The sequence below is a fragment of the Varroa destructor genome, unplaced genomic scaffold, assembly GCF_002443255.2.
Source record: "Varroa destructor unplaced genomic scaffold, Vdes_3.0 BEIS01000005.1, whole genome shotgun sequence".
Taxonomy (NCBI): Eukaryota; Metazoa; Arthropoda; class Arachnida; order Mesostigmata; family Varroidae; genus Varroa; species Varroa destructor.
The window spans coordinates 14,291,332-14,303,344 of NW_019211458.1; the positions used below are offsets into that span (position 1 = coordinate 14,291,332).

At 41.5% G+C, this 12,013-nt stretch overlaps 1 protein-coding gene across 4 annotated transcripts in view; it reads right to left on the bottom strand.

The window, feature by feature from the left end:
• LOC111251435 (alkaline phosphatase-like) overlaps window positions 1–12,013 on the bottom strand; it is a 30,615-nt gene that overhangs the window by 14,368 nt on the left and 4,234 nt on the right. The window lies entirely within an intron of this gene.

Consider the following 12,013-nt stretch of genomic DNA (forward strand, 5'->3'; position numbering starts at 1 on the left):
TTATGTGCTTTAATGTTACAACCAAGTGAATTTTGGTTCCCATTGTGGTTAGGCGCTACACGCGAGAGCTCCTGCCACCGCTGCTGCTGACACACGGACAGATTATAGCACGCCTGGCACGAAGTAGCGTACGCCGACGCGGCACTTGAGCGCTTTTCGTTTAAGGGGACGCACGATGTCTTCCTACCAGTTGAGGCGTATATGTGTAACAGCAGGGTAATTGCAACAAGAAGGGGTGGCAGATGAATAAGATCAAATCAGCCTGAGCTGTGACGGTGGACACAGACAAAAACGCAAAAAGCGGATCAGACATGAGCGGACAAAACATTAGTGAATACGAAGGACGACTTTAGTTTCGTATTGTGACGCCTACGGTGAAGGTGATAGGCATCCCAACGGCAATAACGCTGGTGGGGTTGACAGTCGTACAACAAATCGTTCACGCGTGCACCCATATCATGTTTGAACCCGAGAGTAAGCAAGGGGTGACGTAATCATCTTCGCTGCATAACGTTTCCTGTGATGACAACCGATTTAATTAAAAAGAAAAACAAAAAAAAAATAGTACTGATACGATTAGAATACGCTCGCAACGTAAAATTCTGATTACTAAGAAGAGTGCAAAGAACTTCAAAGGCTCGAGTTGTTAGTGGTCTAAAACGGCGCGAAGCCTTTTTAGGTTGTTGTTGCGTAGGAAAACGTGGCAAGTCCTAGGTAATTTCAGGTACAGCTATGATTTTATATAATACTAATCGCTTGCCTATTATGAAGTTTGCTTAGCTGTACTTCCTGCCGTCTGACCGAAACTATAAATAGCGTTCTCCATAGAGGCCTAGTGGCTAAAATTAGGCATCGCGATGCATGCCCCATAAATACGTATGTCGGTTGAAGTGTGTGCGCATTCCGACCCGCCTATATTGTTCGCCCAGACCGCGTCATGTTAAAATGAGGTAGTTTATTGTCTGGCATAGTTTAGACTTCATATCGCGAAGTCAGCTTATTAACGCATTGAGATACTAAATGATCTATGGTTTGACGGCCAAAGATAGCTCTCGTATGGGGGGATGAATATCGCTTTCCTGCGTATCGGCACTACGACCAGTTTGCTATAGGCATAATCGTAGTGATGTAGGGCAAAAAGTAAAAAACAACAATGTGGGCAAACTAATCGTAGTAGTAAATCAGTTTAATAGCTGGGGTGACTTCACTTCAAAGTGGTATCTCTACGTTAATCTTGATGGTATTTTGGTAAATGGCTAGTCACGCGCCTATACGCGTCGGCAACGCTCTTGCATAACGTTACAATAGTAGAAAAACGATCACATACGAGGATGGGTTAAGTAATCTATGGATGTGTGGTCATTGTATCTCTGTTACTCTGTCGGGCCGACTTCCATTTCTAAATCGAGAGAGAAATACCGGATCGTTGAATAGTCTGAACGTACAAAACTTTAATCTGGTTGGCTAATGTTTCTTCTTTGGAACCGCTCTAATGCTACGTCAGCTTATGAACCGACAGATCAAATATTCAGGTCGAACTTGAACCACTAACCTTACAATGTACCATTTTTTGCATGAACAATGTCTACAACGGCTAAAAATATCGCAAACTAAAATTCGTAATTTATTTCTAGCAACATCTTGTCTAACAAAAAAAAGTTACTGAACGTATTTTTGTGAGCCTATGTTATTTATAGATACGTATCAGCTGTATTTGCTTTTTAATGCTACACTGGAGTAATCGTAAACTAATAACAACAGTAACAATTGACAATTCGTTGCCTAGACCAGAGCTGTATGTGGTATGCCCTCTGAAACACAAACCAGTCACATAAGCCTTGTACAGTTACTTGTAAAACAGTAATAGATCGAAGGCTTTAATAACCAGAATTCCTCTATCGGCCTAATCTCGTGGCGCCCGAACCCAATCTGCACAGGAACTTTAATGCTTGTCTTGTTTTATGTCGGTGAATGGGAGAAAGTGGAGGCTCGATCATCACAAAGTGCAGGTCTTCAGTGGTACCATATGTGGTACATACCAGTACATATATATATATATATATCGCAGTTCGGCTTGTGTGCGCTGGTCGTGTAATACACACGTACACTAACCTTATATAGCTATCTAATGATAGCCATTAATTCAAGTCAGTAAGCACAGAGATCAAACGTTTCCAATACACGTGTACAGAATTGTTGAATCGACCTTTACAGATGGTAGGAATAGTAAACTGATGGCTCTTACATAACTGATGGGTTTGTAACTATAATAGGGAAAATTGCTTAACATTGAATTTGTATATATTCGTCTCATTTTGCGCTACCCCCTGAACGTTATAGTATACAGGCCAGTAGATAATTCCCCTATTGCATTTTGATGTATGCACCGACATTTTAGCAATTTATTTCCTGTTCCGTCCAGCTTCTCGCAGCGTCATCAGCAACAGCTGCGAACTCCTCTGCCAATCTATTTCAGTCCGTTTGGAAAAACGTAAATATCAGAATTTGCTTTGGTCATAGCAGTGTCAATGAAAGATCGGGGGGCCCGCCATTTGGATACATCGACAAGCGTTCACCGAGAAGCTAAGACGAAAGCTATTGTCTCGCTCTGTGATTCCCCCTATTTCGGCTTGTCCTTTCTTAACTAAGGAAAAGTTGCCCATTTGCTGCCTATTGTTATTGCGTGTGTCGCTGTTGCAACCATTACAGGTGCGGTGTTGGTGCCCAGCGCGTCATCCAGCCCCTCATCTGTATGCACTTGCCGCTGAGGTTTTCCTATCTGGCTGCAGCTGCTGCTGCTGCTGCTGTCTTGTCTCACACTGTATTAATGCCTTCCATCAATGACGTGGCTCAATGGAATAAGAGCGAATCATCTTGGTGTGGTTTGTTTTTTTCCTCTATGTACTAAATATATACACACATGATGTGTGTATACTTGGACTCGGTCCAGAGGCGCGCCAGTTTCAAAGTTTTTCCGGGTGGAAGCAAGGTGCAGGAGGATAATGAGGAAGAGGAAGGTGGGGGTGCGCGCATGCAATAAAATTGTCTTCAATGACCGATCGATTCCTAATCGCCTATTACATTATTGTGATTCGGCTATATGCGTGCACAACTACCCCATGAAATATCGCAGACAAAATTTAAACGTACAAAACAGGTCAGATGTTTCATGTTTTCGCGATTGCTCTCGTTCTCTTTCTTTCTTTCTTCATACTTAGAAAACCATCGGACGTTTATGTGGACCCTCTGTTATGACGGGTGCTACCAGCGAAGCAGAAGTCAACTAACTTCTTTCAGGCACGACAACAACAGATATGGCTGTTGATATAGACATTTGTGCTTACGTTTCTTTATAATAAAGTCCTTCTCTTGAGATACGCTCTATTCATATATATATATATATATACATATATATATATACATATAGACTGCATTGCATTACCGCAGTCGAATGGTAGGCCTTGTAATCAATCCTTTGTTAGCGCCATTGGCTTTAACACTTAGCCGGCGTATCTGCTACGAACTGAGGGACAACTGAACGCATACTGAGCGTTTCCCATGATCCCTTAACGGCTACGGTGGCCGCTCTACCTTGATGGGTGCTAGTACACTGCTGCTGTTAGCATCACAATAAAGGGAACAAAATCAAGTAGTACTGCCGGATCTGATAATGGCGAAAGGGGAAAATTATTCAGGACAGAACTGTCACTAGCTTTGCGTAAATATCCACCATACTTTCGGTGAGTACCGCTCTTAGGGTGGTTACAGAGGTCTATACAGTAACTTACCTAACTAAAACTTGGTATGTCAAGGATTCATTAATGAACGCTATGTATCAGAGTCGCCAGGAATTAATAATTTAGCGCATTAAAAGGAATTGACGTTTGTGAATTTTGTATTTACAATAACATTACATTGCGTGATATTGCTTATGTAGCATCGATCATACATCTGTATAGAAGTTAGGCCGATTGGCCTATATGGGTTAGAACTGAACAATCTGATAAGCAGAGTCACTGCAAGGATGCCAGAAGATTCTTTCCGTAACACGACTGGCCTGTAGCTGGACAAAAACCGTAGCTAGTAAACTGATATTTGTATCAATCGATTATTGGCATTAGTTTCAAACACCAGAAAACGATGATTAATTGTCAATGAATAGAAAGAAGTCGCATGCATTTACTGATACAGTATTGAACAGCTCCAATCGCCAAAGCGAATTCGGACGCTCAATATACTGGCCGGTTACAAGGAAATGTTAGTCCTACTAGACAGTTATCTATCGGCTGCTAAGATCGACTTGGTTTTTCGTCATCAGCCAATCATATGCCGCATTACGCGACGTCAGTATGCCTATTATTATCGATATCCAAACTTCTACCCAGCCGCACCCAGCCCAGTCGGGTATTGTTGCTCATATGGCCGAGTTTTCTTTCTACCGATGGCAGTAGCGCAACAGAATTGTTGCCTTAATCCACTCTTGCAGAGCCCTAACAGATACTTTCCATTTATTGCTGTTCACGTTTCCATTGATATATTCGTTTTGGGACTCGTGGTTATTTTTATGCGTTCTTACCTTGACAAACAGTGCAGCAAAAAAGCACATTTTGGGCTTTGCTTTTTAAAAGTTTCCAATCTTCTAACGACGTTTTGGGTATCAATCTCTTCAATACCTCATCGTTCGGTGACTTTGTGACTTCTCTTACGAAAGAACGTAGCGTAGAAGTGCGCGGGCTGAAACTAATAAGTTCTGACATTGTCAATGATGCCGACCCGCCGTCGCGCTCTCTGTTGATAACGGGAGTCCCGCAGACCAGGAACAATTCGGCAAGCGACAGTGAGTCTATCTGCCAGTAACTTAGTTGGCTTTCCGGCTATCCGAGAGCCGTCCGTACGGTATCATACGTTGCAAGGACGGCACGACCACAATATCATTTTCTTTCAACGGGATAAAACGGCTGTCAGCATGATTCCCGCTCGATTTTCTTGTGTTTGTCCACGAACCGCATGTTACTGCTTGATTGTGATTGTCATAGTGGCTTTCTCATACCTATCGCTTAGCTCCTTTTGTCCCCACGCTAACCGTGTCACAGTTGCTCAACCGGTCCCAAACGATGAGAGAAAAACTGGATTGCTGCAGGCGGGCGTTGCGCGAGGCCATTCCCATCGTTTCTTGAACCTACGAGAATAGCGCCAACGATCGCCGGAATCCCCGTACATGTATACACGCATATGCATGTGTTGAATACGTATTTGCGGTTGGGACGACGATCGGCTATGGTTACTTTACAGATGGTCGGATTTCTGTCCAAGTGGTCGGCCTAGATCTAGAGAATGTACCTATTTGATTAAGCAGGCACGCAGGCCGATGCTTAGGACTAGCAATGCATGAAGGCGTTGTATTGTACTGGACGTGCTTACAAGCAGTAAGAACGATAATAACATTAGTAATTGTAATCACCATCATCATAATGGTGATAATTATGACCATGACGGAATGATGAGTCAAGGAGCATTCATTCAAAGACGTTCATTGGAGCATATCCGCGATCGGTGTATTGCATACATACTGTTGCCATCCCCGCGTTCATAGGCTGGTGCGTTCAAATCGGCGAAAGTAATAGGACGTCGTTTGTTGAAACGGGCATGTGTTTATTTTCTATTCCCTATACCAAGTGGTAGCCAGTTCTTTTTAGAATGAAACAAAAAAACTCCTCGTGGTAAATTAAAGTTCGTCGTTTTTAAAATTTGAACTGAGATCACCTGTTATTATTATTATTATTTAACTTTCCGCGTTGGACGAACCATTGCCATAAACTTGCTTTTCTGCCCAAAATCGACGGTCTCGATCATTGCTAGTTTTCATGCGGTTATTGAAAGACCTGAGAAGGATTTTCAGGAGATCTTTAATAGTATTATAACTTAACAAACTCGAAAGTTCGTTAAAATGGCTTAAAAGGTGATTTTTAACAGGCATAGGCTTATGATACAGAAATCAACGGCCGTACTTGCAGGGAAAACATCAATCCCTGATCCCTCTGGATGCTTTTTTAAATTCAGAGTGTAATTTATTGGAAATAACCAGTAGACGTATATATTATGTTTCGAACAAACAAAATGTATTTTTTGTCGCTGCTATTAATGTCGATGCTATAAATATAGCAGGAATACAAAGACAAGAAGTATATATTGAGCACATATATAGGATAGAAAGAAAGGCGTAAAACTGTTTGCTATATCCCTAGACAACGCTTGGGAAAACAAAAAAGTACTAGAAATTTGTAAACTCAAGTGGCGGACTCGGATTGTTTTTTGTACTTAGTTTAAATGCACTTAATTAGATGATCGTAATCTACACTCTACTCAAAAACAGCATATAAACTGGCCGGAAGTAATAAAGTGGTGTCATATTGTAAACAAACAAGTTATTGAACTATTCTGTTTTGACTGATAATCACCTTAACTCTACCGTAAGGATCGCTTTTACCACGAACTCGAGAGAACTTTGACGAAAACAGAAAATTTTACTTCCAGCTAACAGAGCACGAAAGGACACGTTCGCACTATCGGTGCATGATGTATGTGTACGTATATACATGCATATGCAATAACAGAAAATCCCTAATCGACTTTCTACGTTTCATGTGCAAAATTCGTTCGGGATATATTTCACCGCCATGCGTAGTGACAATGTTACCATGGCTAAAACATGTCTAATTATCTCGACTGTGATAAGACACAAAGCCAAACACTTCAGCTATATACAGTATGCCGTTGATTCCTAGTTACGCCCACCCCTGTGCACCGTCAGCGTTATTTGGGATGGCGATGAATCACCTAATTATGGCGTTATACATTATTACTATCCTATTACTAGTATTATACAACGTCAAGCTTTAAATACATTGCAAAAGCTGGGTTTCTATCAAAGAGAAAGTCTAAACGGAGAGATGTGATATAATTTAATGACTATTTACTATGATTGTCCAGTTGTTATACTTATGAACGGTACATAAATAGACGGAATATTAGGTAAAATCATCAACTGTCGATTATTCTACTGTTCTAAGAGAAAAATCTGCCACTGCATTGTCTCTTCTTTGGTTCAATGTGACTGTAAAAAGATATAGATAACTAAATAGAGAGGTTGCTAAGTGTGGCCTGAAAACATACTCGTGATAATATACTTGGAAATTAAATAGCTTTTGAATGATTTTGGCTGGAATAATTTTTAATGTGGGTAAGCTCCCCTTTATTTTATACACACTTGTCGTAGCGATCCTGCAGCTTCTGGACAGCTACGTACCTGCCTCTTAGGTTTCTATATGTATTTCCTCTATCTGTGGCTTTTCGGAATAAGTCAATTCGGGGATATAATTGCCCCGCGGTTGCACTTTTTAGGGCACATAGAAGCCTCATAATCATAAACATCTAGATGTGGAGAATAAACGGCTTAAAATCAACGGTGGATGTTCCATTTTCCAATCCAGGAGGTGACTGAAGCACGGCGGTTAGCTTTGGCGTTGTCATCGAGTAACCAGGCTGCGTGCTCTCGATTGCCGTTCCATGAATCTCCCAAGGAACCCGAAATAACAGGGTGCATTCATTGCTTCCTAATAGCAAACATTCCTAATTTCGTCAGAAGAACTACATGATAACTTTCCATCTGAACCTACGTTACACTGGCACCGATTTCTCTCCAGGGCGACCCCGTTCCTTCGACTAAATATCCAACTGGCGATAGATATTGCACTATGCCATGAGGATCGTATGCTCCAGGCGAGTTTCCCGTCGATTAAGGTTCCTCGTATTGCACGTGGAACATGCCGTATGTATCTCCAATTGGCCCAGAGTCAACTCATGGGGAATGCATTTTTGCTAATTCCCGCATTTTTAGTCTTTGAACTATAACTCGTAACATGTTGTTCCTCGAATCCTGACGTCTGGTCAGCATTCTTGAAACGTTCTATTTACTTCGTTTGCGTACGGTGTATCGTACTTAGACTTAAGGCTTCTTCACTGGTCATCAAGAAATTGTCGCGGTTCTTCGCGGCTTTCAAAGAACAAAAGCCTGATCATTGAGCGCTGATTCCCAAGACCTTTCTGAGTTTGTTTACCCTGTAATAAACCCAACCAGTTTTCTAGACGATAGGCGTATGTACCAGCCAAATTTCGTCCGTTAATGGTGCGTAATTCAAATGCTATTCAATTGAGAAGTAATTTGGTATTTAATAATGTGTACATATTGCCTTCCTGCGTTAGCGGATGCAATATCTGTGATGCATATCTGTGATGGTGTAGGATATACAAGAATCGTTCAACGTAACAAGAAAATATAGGAATAAGCACGAGGATAACATCATTGCATCAGGTACCATTTTTTTTTTCATTGAACTTTTAATGAAAAATTGCATAAATTTGGACACTAATCGAACTCTAATAATGATGACAGAATACCGAATGACTTTCTACCATTTGGTATATACGCCCCGCAGACGTACCATTATTAATTACAAAAAATCCTTCGGTCGGTCATGTTACTGACAGACATTTCACTGGCCAGCTTGGCAGTACGTGCTCATTGAGTTTACGTGATCGGTTCCGATTAGAGGATAACACCGAACGCGGCAGGACAGTTTATCACTATATTACATCGTCTAGCGTCGGTAATCAATGTTGATTTTTATTTAGAACGAAAAAAACGTTATGGAATCAAAGATAGAACACGGCATACGCATGCTTAATAACCATGGTCAACAAACCACAAATACACCTCTACGCATGCGCAGTTCATAAACGAAGTCACACCATATTGTACGATGCGTACTTATGTTCCTTTCTTAGATTTGATTGCAAGCGCGTCTGTGGCATTTAGATTAGGCTTCGTAATATCTGTCGAGCTGGCGAAAGAGGTGGACGCATGGCCTATTCTGTCAATAATGCGTTTGTCGCAACATTTATTTGGATCCATGTTTTGGCAGTCGCTAATCTTTGCGGATCGAAAGACTTGTCTCTTTTACGCTGTTGTGGCCGCACTGCGTTGTAGCCCTTATAAGGCGAATGTTTGCACAAGAAGCCGATACCTTTGCGACACCGCGGCTGGCTTACAAAGCCTATGCAGAGATCAGTAATCACCGTGGCAAGGACATAGCGATATTCTGACGAGAGTCTTCCATTTCTTCCCCTCTTACCAATAATAGCCTGGTAAAAACTTCGTCTATATGTGTCAGTCAGATTATCGCAATACATATCGACTCTTCAGCACCCGCGTAACAATATTAATTCGTTTCAGCAGCGTTAACGTTCGAGCAGAAAGCTAGACGAAACAGGTCGCTAATCTCTGGCTTCTGCTTCAATGATATTCGCCGGCAGAAGGAACTGCGGAACAAGGCACAATGCAGACGAACTATTCGGGATGCCATTACCAAACACCAATAAAGGACTTGGTCGTAGGAAAATTAAGTTTGATTTTCAGAGGGGCATACACATCGGGATAGTCAGAACTTTTCAACGCAGGTTCCAAGAAGATTTTTTTGCGGCACAGCTAGTACTTGAACGTCCCTACCGATAGAAATAGGTCTATAACCCTAAGCGAATTATTTAAAAGGATTTAGAATTCCAATCTATTTTATTGTAACGAGTCAACTGCTCGACTTCGAACGACTTCTTTCAGTAATCGGAGCGTTCGACAGGACGAATTAGAGCTGAAGTATTTCATAGTGCGCGTATCCATTCCGTCCAGGATTTTATTACCGATGCAACTCTTACGATTGGCCTTGAGTAGAATGGAGCACACGGTCATCGGTTTTCTAGCCGGCCATCGGTGACGCCGTAGCGGATCCTTCATTGTGCTCCGATTTCGTTATTTTTTTGTTAGGGTTAAGCTGATATCAGCGTCAGCATGATGCCAATAACTTGGCTCCATAACTGTTTTACACATGTTGATAGCAGTACCGCTAAATCGCAGCAGAGCTCGATCAAAAAAGTTGCTTCTTCCAGCACAGCGACAAATCTTTGACCACTCAGGAAACCCCTTAACCTACACATCAGTGTCCCTAGGTATTTAATAATTATGACAATGGGATACGTGTGTGAGAGAATCAAGAATATAATGTTTGTGCTATATGGATGTTTATAGGCGATAAACGACTTGTCCAAATGTTTCTCTACCCTTATGTCCTAGTATAATGACAGCGACAGTAATATTTAATAGAAGAGGATTGAAATTAAGCGGGGGCCGATCGCAGTCGTAAGAAGTCTATTCAGTGCATTGATTCAGTAGCTGAACGCCCCATTTTGCAGCGTGTCGAATTGGGACTGCCCTTAGGAACCGGGTCGTCAACAACTGTACCAAATGGTGGCGTCGTGCTCGTTGATTGCGAATCTCATTTTGTATAAGCGATCGAACTAATAGCGTTTACCGTTATCGTCTAGACTTTATGCACTCAATGTACGCATTGTGCTGCAGGTAGTACTTCATATGCAAATATATCTCGTAGACGCTGTACTTCGACAAAATCGAACCTAGTTCAAGTGTTTCGAGCAGTTTCGTGCCTTACCGCAAACGTTGAATCATGACGATAAACACAGCTTTTCGCAGATGTAACTGTATGGACTTTTGGATGAATCAACTTTTCTCACGAAATAGCTACGATAACTATAAATGAAAACGAAGTCGAAGGACTTCATAGCTTCATTGTCATGTACGCTTTCTGCTATCAGGGATAACAAGTAAATGCGTATTCATGTTATCAATACGTACAGAGACTTCTACGATTAGAAATTTCACAGTCGCTGATCTTAGTGTTTTGTACTTCTGTGTAGGAAAGCTTAGACGCGCATTTGCCTCGGGTTTGATTTGATATAGTTGACATGGCTAGACGTTCCCGATAGCACAATCGTCATTGATGTAAAATTGATGACTTCTTATGCGGTTCCAAAATGGATTTCCTCTATTTCTATGAAAAAAAAAAACCGTGTACTTGGATAGACAGCTGTCAATCGCTTCCTCATTATCTAATGAGATACACCGGATCGCTAGGAATTATAGTATGCATGAAGTCTAGTAATGGTAAGTGTCAGCAGCTGGCGTGTTACTGAGGATACACGATACAGTAATGCTTGAACAACGTCCGTAGATGAGCTAAAACAGGAGCGTCAATAAACTAGAAACAGTTCCGATGTTGTTTTTAGGTAGAAGTAAATAAAAATCTTTCCCAGTGGAACTCAACAGCGAACCAGTCCGTCTCTTCGCAGAACAGTCTGATAAACAATTTCTTTATTATCGCCCCCGTTTCCTGTTGGCACGAAGACTCAAATATTCACATATTTTATTCTAATAAGAAATTCTGAAAATTCTAATAATCGTGATTGAAAACAATCAACGAACAGAAAAGAAGCTATCCTAGTTTTCTTATATACTCTTGGCGTAGATTGTACGTCGCGACGTGCTCATATCTACCTGTATGCATTATATTCAAGTGATTGATTGCATTCTGAGCGTCCGTAACAAAGGCTCTCACTTTGAAAGGCTTGGGCCTAGTAACTCTGTGATGTTGGGCGTGGTGAGGTTTCCGTACTACATAGCCTTTCATCGGCGTAGACTCTACCGGTGAAAAATAGTCGTAGTTCGATTAAGCACAGATGCTACATCGTCTTGTGATTAGGGGCGGGGGGGAGGGGGTGGAGTGATATCATAATGCGGAACCTAAACGTGTTATGTACGTTTTTCAGTTTTAGAGGTCGTATTGTGTACGTATTAAAGATATTAACCGGTCACGTCAGCTTAACCGTGTCCGGGCAGTACACGTCCGTAGATCAGGCTTGATTTGCTTATATACTGTAAGAATCTTAATGTGATTGTCAGTTTTACACGACGACTACGAAAAAGATTAAATTTGAGAGACCAGGGTACGATGGTGGGGGGCATTTGTTTCGATGCTATTTGCCAGTGCAGAAGACTGTGCATTTATTATGTAGGAAGCTTTGAATTGTGGACAAATAAAGTTACTTC